Here is a 6000-nt window from a genome sequence, read left to right on the forward strand (position 1 = left end):
TTAGTAAAACAATGAATTTAGGAGTTTTAGGTTTGTACAGTAAGCTTTTGGAGTGAGAGGGATATATAGTGAGATGTTTGTGAATGATAGCACTATATGCTATGCCATAAATTATCACTGAAAGTTTTAAAATATTTCCTGCAAATTCTTACTGTGCCAGCACAAAAGAGTAGAAAATAGCAAGTCATTATTGTTGATTCTGGATGCCAAGAGGTACTAGATATTTTCCTTAGGTGATTTTTTTCACATAGCCAACTTACTAAAGGATCAAATGTATGCCCTAGTAAAGCTAATTACTTCTCACCTACTTCCATAGTTGCTTAGGAATAGATGAAACTACAGTTAGAAAATCTTAGAATGGCAAGGAAACATTAATTGCCCTTTTATTAAGTCAAGCTGTTTATTTATTTTCTTCTTGCCAAGTACCCAAGTACTGACAAACTATTTGAAGAACTTCAATATAATACCCTTTTGGCTCAACCAAGTATTTTACTGTCTTAACTCCTTTTTTAAAAAACAGATTTATTAGTACATTATAGTTATATGTAATAATGGGGGTTCATTCTGACATATTCATAAATGGAGTTTATTCATAATGTAGTTTGTTCCATTTCAGTCCCTAGTACTCGCTGTTTCCCTTCCCTCCAACCTCCTCAATCCCCTCCTGTTATTTATTTTTAATTGGTACATTATAGTTATATAAAATTGGAATGCATTTTGATATATTCATACCTGCACATAACATAGTTTGATCGACCTTATTTCCGTTTTTTAAAACCACTACTCCCCCCCCTACAATATGAGTTGGAATTCTGAGATGAATCAGGCCTGTTCTGATGAAATGATCTTAAACTTTTTACTTTTTTCATTATTGTTGTGTTCTGATGTCTTTAAGGTATAGAATACAGATAATTCTTACAAGGTAAATGCTTAAGAGATGAATGCTATTCTAGTATCTCAATCAAGAAAATAGTGGTAATAATTTTTTCTTAATGCTAATATTATAGTGTTTGAACATTAATACTTTTATTCTTTGCATACAGCCCATTAGCTATGCTAATTTTCTTGTTTTCTATGTTTCACTTGCCCTGACACAATGACATTGGATTTCTACTTTATTTTTTCAAATTCGCTTGTTAGAACTAACTGAAATATATACTGGAGCACTGTATTTTGCCTATTTTTTTGTGTCTGTTGTACATTTTTTGGATAAAATACTTAACATTTGCTCTGAAAAATAATGTTTTCCTTTGACTAGATCAAACAGAAGAAAAAAATGAAAAATATATTTTTCTGATGTGTTTTTTCTGCGTTAAAATAGACAGACCTGTTTGTCCTACCTGGTAGGGACATGTTTCTTTTACCTGGATTGAAATGAAAATCACAGAAGTGACTAACATGTTACCTATTAAAAGGAAGGTGCTATCTCTGAAGAGTAGTTTATTTCAATGTTTATTTTTTTTAAATGGAACCAGTTGATCCTTTATAGATCATCCTGAATATCATCTCCCAAATGATAATGCTGAGCAATAATTTGGAAGAGAGGGAAAGAACTGGTAATAAAATTCCTGGGGCGGGGAGAAAGGGTGAATGGTCAATATAAATAATGCATGTTTGACCTAGTCTATAGGTGTTGGCAACCAAGAAACTACCTGTTTCATGGATGAGTGCACATGTGTGCATTGTAAAAGTCTGAGAAGGGTATATTGTGCTTGGAAGGGAGACCTGTTTCTGTGCTTCTGTAGGGAAGTATAAGCTTGAGAGCAGTGACTACATCTTGTAACATTTTTGATTCCAACAATGTGTAATAAAATGTCTTGCATAGTTGAGTGTGGTTTTTGGTAAATGAATGAAATTGTCTTTTATTTTCCCAGTATACTTCGCTTTCTCTTTCTTTTGTACCACCAACCAATATTTCAGATTTCCCTGCTCCCATGAGGCTTCCAAAGCCTTTAGATTTGTTAATATAGAGCAAGGATTAGAAAACTTATCTATGAGCCAGATCTGGCCTGTTGTCTATTTTTGTATGGCATAGAAACTTAAGTATGGTTTTTATATTTTTAAGTGATGGAATGAAATCGAAAGAATACTTGTAGCATGAAAATATATGAAATTAAATTTCAGCTTCTGTAAGTAAAGTTTCATTGGAACAGAGCTATCATTCTCATTTGTTTGCATGTTATCTCTGGCTGCTTTTTTGGTACAATGGTAAAGTTGAATAGTTGCTACAAAAATCGTCAGACCAGCAAGACTGAGACTTATAGACCTTTACAGAAAAAGTTTGCTTATCCCTGCCTTCCTGATCTCAAGCAATATTTAAGTTTCATCCATTAACTAACAAGAAATTGATTGTGCTAAGAGAACGTAGAGCAGAATGTTGAGCTGTGGTATAGTACTTATTGAGTACTATTAAAAAGTTAAATCCATTGTTTAGTATGAATCCTATCAGGGAGGGAGGCATTGTCATCTCCATTTTCCTAGTGGAAACACTGAGGTACAAAGAAGTTAATATGCCAAAATTTATGTAATGGGAGTTTTAGACGGTCTGACTGGAGCTACTGTGCTTTACTCCTGTGCTAGGCTCTGTCCACTTGTAGACATCAGCTCATTTGATAGTCTGAGAACAGACAGGTTGTCTTATATAGTACAGACATCTTCCTGTTGCAGTTTAAGCTAGATGTTTTCATTGTTTGTATTAAATGTTACATCAGGAAATAATTTGATGTTCATTCTTTGAATGAAATGTAAAATACTGTTTGCTTCAGATATAATAAGCTCTGAGGCTTTTGGAGGTTGGGGATAGGTGGGAAAGGAAAAGTATTTTAAGTTTTTTTTCCAGTGTTGTGAAATAAGAAATGTTATCTTTTTTTTTTTTTTTTTTTTTTTTTTTTTTTTTTTTTTTTGTGGTGCTGGGAATTGAACCCAGGACCTTGTGCTCACAACACAAGCACTCTACCAACTGAGCTATATCCCCAGCCCAGAAATGTTATCTTGAGTCAATAATTGGACAGAAACAAAAAAATAGAAGTTGCAGTGCAGTTTTCCCTTCATAGTATCTGTGGGAGATTGATTCCAAGAGCACTACAGATAAATAGCAGGATACTAATACAGTCCTTTGTATAAAATGGTGTAGTCTCTACATAGAAGCTATTCACATTGTCTCTCATACTTTAAATCTTCTCTAGATTACTTTATAATAAATAACCTAATATAAATGCCGCAAATTCAGTAAAATCTTCTCTAGATTACTTTATAATAAATACCTAACATAAATGCCACAAATTCAGTACGGATGAAGTTTTCACTAATTTCTATCTGGTTGGTTGAATCTACAGATGCAGAACCTATGAATGCAAGGGCCAACCAGTTGTTTTCCTGGAGTCTGTATCAAGATGGATGAGGGACTAGTGATTCTGAGGCTTTTGTACTTCCAAATGTCTGTTGTCAAGATAAATTTTTTTAAGTTTTTTCTGGAGTGAATAGTGATCGATCATTCTGGTGTCATGTAATAGTGTGATCAATAACAGTTTTAGAATACAAGTCCTTTCCTACTTAATTGAGCGAGAGAACAAAATAGCATATGATTTTCTCCTTGCTAGTATGTCATGCTGCAACATAGCTAGTGATGGCAGAGGCCACGGAGATTGAACCTTTTCCCTTCAAATGTCCATTTTTGTTTGCTGAACACGTTTCTTTGAACAGAAACCTGTTTTCCTTTTGGTTTTGTTTTTTGTCAGTGGGACTAGGACTGTAACAATTGGATAGGTTTGAAACCTTTTACTCATGGTTCTCTCCCCAAGTTAGCACAGTGTCTGTTGATTATTTGCAGTCATAGTATCCTTACATCAGTCTACTTTTGTCTTAGCTACCCAGACTATTGCTAAAATTTAGTTGGTTTTTCTCTCCTATTGTCTAATTGGCTTTTCTCTTCTATTGTCTGTCTTGGTTCACTTTATGATGCTATAACAGAATACCATGGACTGGGTAATTTATAAAGAACAGATTGATTCTCCCTGATGTGGTTAAAAACTGAATAAAAGGTGTTAATAGAACTTTTTTCTTTTGATATGTGATCACAAAATAACTCTAAAACCTACTGTTTTTACTGTTGAAATTTAAATTGTGAGATAGTTTTTAAATGTCTAGAATGCTTTTCTTGAACTGTTAGATTCTTTTAGAGTTTTTCATGTTCCGTTTGTATTTGTAAAAAAAAAAAAAAGAAAAAAAAGAACAGAAAACAAACAAAAGAATCCCCCAAATCCAAATAACAACCAGAGCAAAACTGTTGTGCCTTTTATTTATCTTTGATTCCAATCTTGGCAGTTGTTTAAAGAAAAATAATAAAAAAAATTTAGATTTGTTTTATTAGGTTCAGAGTATGTGGGGAATTGTAGAGTTCCTCTTTTCATCACCTTGTATGTCTTTTGTTAATATTTGTTATGCCTTATTCTAAAACTGAGTCTCAAACTGGAATGCCTTGGAGGACAGATACTTCTGTAGAGGTCCTTTGACCTAAATAGTTAAGCATGTGTATTAAGTTTTATTTTGGTATCTAATCAGATTTTTAATCATAGCCCATAAGAAGGAATGCGACTTAATATTGGACTTTGCTGATGTGCTTTAGTGTCTGCAATTTTTTTTTCTTTAAATCATAGCCATATGGTAAATTTTCTATTTTGTTATGGTGCCCTTTTATTGATGGGCATGCAGTGGGTGTTTCTTGGAAATGGCCAATTTTTATTAAAATATTTCTGGAAGAAAATTTAATCTGGCCAAAAAAAAAAAAAAAAAGAACAGATTGACTTCTCACAGTTTTGGAAGCTGGGAAGTTCAGTATAAAGGGGGTAGCATCTGGCAAGGGCCTTTTTGCAGCAATATAACATGGCAAAGGGCATCATGGCAAGAGAGTGTAACAATGTGCCAACTCAGGTTTATTCCTCTTACAAAACAATTAATTCCATGACCTCCCATGGAATTTCATGAACCCCCATTACCTCCTAAAGGCCTCAACTCCAGATACCATCCACATATGAATTTGGAGGTTAGGTTTCCAGCACATGAATTTTAGTGGACACATTTAAACCATAGCACTCTCTGTATGCTCCTGTCGTAGATCTTCCTAAAATGTTTGGCACACTGACTTCAGAAACTCACATTTCTCACAGAATAAAAATCAACTACACTCCCTTGACTTAAGACCCTCCATGCTCTGGTTTCTTACTGTTTTATCTTTCATAGTTGCTATCTGCTCCAAACTATTTACATTCTCCCAGCCATCACATGTGCATCACACCCCAAGAAATAAGTCGACCAACCTTGTTCTCTTGATTATGATTTTTAAAAGTTCAGCTTTTAGCCTTCTCCTTCCTAGAATTCCCTGACCTTTGGCAATATGTCCATTGTTCCTTGCACTTTTATGTACTTATTGGGCTCTTAACTTCTACACAGATTAAAATTTTCTGGGAGTTTTTTTTTTTTTTTCCCCCTTCTTCAACAACAGTGTTAATTTATTCAAGCAGGTTTTTACATGTTGTATCCCTAGAACCTAACATACCAGGTGTTCAGTGAAAGCTAGTGATGGTAAAATATATTCCATAATGTCAGTACTTTCCCCCAAAGTTAGTAGAAAGCATATGTCTTGACCATACAGTTTTAGAAGCTCCAACTTAATAACAGAAATATTTAATCCCTGTCTGTGCGTGGCTTTCCCTCTAGGTGCCAGAAAAAGCAAATAAATGTTCAGTTCTTCCTAGTTGTTCACTGAGTGTGCACTCCAAGTATCTTTGACTTTGAAAAGGGTCATTTGCTTGCCTTTTCTCTGTCTAGAGTAGTGATTTTCAAACTTTTTTGCACAAATACTCCCTAATACTTTAAAGAAAAAAATTTTAGAAGGCAGTTGCGTGCTGTATTCCATTATGCATTTAAAGTTGTTTCTCAGTTTAAATAACAAAAGATAGAATGTCCTGCCTAGTGTAAATATTGACATTTTAAAACAAAACA

At 34.0% G+C, this 6000-nt stretch overlaps 1 protein-coding gene across 1 annotated transcript in view; it reads left to right on the forward strand.

Annotated features, from left to right (window-relative positions):
- Positions 1-5460, forward strand: part of Eri1 (exoribonuclease 1) — a 29158-nt gene extending 23698 nt beyond the window's left edge. The window contains exon 8 of the transcript XR_007108487.1: positions 3336-5460. The gene's annotated coding sequence lies outside the window, so the exon portion shown is untranslated. The remainder of the gene's footprint in view (positions 1-3335) is intronic.
- Positions 5461-6000: the final 540 nt, after the last annotated feature.

This window comes from Sciurus carolinensis, chromosome 4 (genome assembly GCF_902686445.1).
Source record: "Sciurus carolinensis chromosome 4, mSciCar1.2, whole genome shotgun sequence".
Classification (NCBI taxonomy): domain Eukaryota; kingdom Metazoa; phylum Chordata; class Mammalia; order Rodentia; family Sciuridae; genus Sciurus; species Sciurus carolinensis.